The 2,255-nt window shown below is 37.5% G+C and overlaps 1 protein-coding gene across 1 annotated transcript in view; it reads right to left on the bottom strand.

Annotated features, from left to right (window-relative positions):
• The window catches only part of LOC101854692 (ragulator complex protein LAMTOR4), a 7,072-nt gene extending 6,613 nt beyond the window's left edge, over positions 1-459 (bottom strand). The window contains exon 1 of the mRNA XM_005113201.3: positions 352-459. The gene's annotated coding sequence lies outside the window, so the exon portion shown is untranslated. The remainder of the gene's footprint in view (positions 1-351) is intronic.
• Positions 460-2,255: the final 1,796 nt, after the last annotated feature.

The following is a 2,255-nucleotide window of genomic DNA, read 5'->3' as shown; positions in this document are numbered from 1 at the left end:
GTGTACGTAGACACTCCATTAAATTAATGTAGGTAAAGGTAAAGGATATTTAACCATCCAACAAGTACTGAAAAGGATGGCTCATGCGGATTTTCTACTTTTGATGAAAGCTTTTCACTCACACAGATCTAGATCTAGATTTCTAGATCTAGATTCTAGATATCTAGATTAGATCTTGGTTTTTATAAATAAGTGAGCCAGCGCCATCATCACAGATGCTTGTTGGTTTTTAAAACTTGTCGACGAATGTTGAGGACAGGTGTAAAATTAACAGAACAACTTTAGCTCAAAAGCAACTAATCTAGAGTCTAGATCTAGATCTCTTGGACTCTCTTTGAGCTTGAATTCTACCTGTGGGAAGTGCAGAGTAGAGATTTGTTTCTTCGTAGTCGTAGTTCTCGCAAACACTTCAGCCGCACTGCAACTGCTGTGCTGTTTTGATTAACGCCTATCACATGACCTGAGGGAACACCAAATTTACCTCCACTGAATTCTCGCATTCTATCATGCCTAGTGAGAAATACCGAGAATTACGCATTCCGGACTAGATCTAGGGGACGCTACCCGGTGTATTTAGAATCGGGAGTGCAATTATAGGAGTTGTCGTTTTTTAGCCTGAGCTCAAAGAGGTTATAAATCTCTGTGCCTTTGTTGCAAATCAGCTCTAAGGGGGGGAAAAACCCCCAACAAAAAACCCCAACAGCAACAACAACAAAAATAACAACCCAACCACACAACAAAATAAAACAACCCCCCCCCCCTTCGTTTCACATTTAGATCTAGAAGGCTATCTGAAAGAGTTACACTGTTACCGCCTAGCATAAAAACTTCACTCCACCTTCTTTGTGCTTAATTTTTTAAATTTCATTTTGGTTTGTTGCGATTCTTTTAAAATTAAATGTAGATCTAGCCGTTTTCAAAACCCCGTGAAAGGTTACCCAGTTTTGTTAAAAAAAACAACCCAACAACAACAGAACCACTAGCAATTTTAAAAAATTAATAGTGTCGACAATATAAAAGAAGACTTTATTTATCAATGGTGTTATACGCTGACCGTGTAATTGGAAGAAAGTAGGTGAACTTTTCTTGATCTAAAATCATTGCTGAGATCGATTTGTGGTGAGTCATTTTAAAGTGCGGTGGGCTAACATTTATGCTTACTTCCATTATATAAGATAGATGGGTATTTTTGTTGTTGTTGAGGTTGTTGTTGTTGATTTTGTTTCTTTGTTTTTAGTGTGTTTTTAGTGTTTTTTTGTGGTAATTTTCTATTTTCATTTCTTGACCTGTTGAACATTCCGAGAAACCAGTTACAAGGTCAGCTCATAACGCCATCTAAAGGCCTCTTTTTAGTGCTTCTCAGTCCGCCTACATACACTGTAAGGGTAAGCTACCGGAACTTTTGGAATCCAAAAGACATATTTAGTTGACAACAAAACAACAAAAAACAAAAACAAAAAACAACCAAAACCACCCCCCCAAAAAAAACACAAAAAAACAAAAAACAACCCAACTACAAGCTTTAAAAGAAAATATCTTCTGATTTGGCAGTTAAGAGAATGCTTTTATTTCTATAGATGTGCGGTCACCTTTTTAGCTATCATATATTTGAATAGCTCTTAAACACCGACAGCTTGAAGTTATACAGTTCACATTGGATACATGATCTTCTGTTTCGTGGGCCAGTCAGGGGTGAGAGGTCAAGGACATCGAAATGATTAAAGTGACTTCAAAATGAAAGATCCGTCTTTTGTTTTTAGTAAGAGTTTTTATGGTGCTAGCAATCGCATTCGGTTTTCTCACCCTTATCCGAGAAGGCTAGGTGTTCGTTCGATGTTACCTTACCTAAGAACAAGATTAGAGAACAGGAAAGGAGGTGAAAGGAGAACATTTTAGAGAAGAAATTTTCGTCACTGTCAGGTTTCGAACAGGGACCCTATTGAATGAAAGGCGACCATAGTGCCCCTAGAACAGTTGTGTTAAAAATGTATAGGAGGCAGATTGGTGCAGCAAGATTCTATTTAAATAAGTAGAACGATGGAACGTGTATTGTACTGGGTAAGTGTTCTTTTTCAGAAATATTGTAGCATAGTAATATTCAGAATGACAGAACTGTCGTAAATCTCAAGGAAACAGATTTACAAAAACAGCAGCAGCAATAACAACAAGAACAGCAACAACAACACCATCACCACCACCATAAAAAACAGCACCAGCAGTGATGACAACAACAACAACAACAACAACAACAACAA

Source organism: Aplysia californica, unplaced genomic scaffold (genome assembly GCF_000002075.1).
Source record: "Aplysia californica isolate F4 #8 unplaced genomic scaffold, AplCal3.0 scaffold01712, whole genome shotgun sequence".
Taxonomy (NCBI): Eukaryota; Metazoa; Mollusca; class Gastropoda; order Aplysiida; family Aplysiidae; genus Aplysia; species Aplysia californica.
Note: the sequence above shows the minus strand (reverse complement) of the source record. Positions and strands in the feature narration are given on the sequence as shown.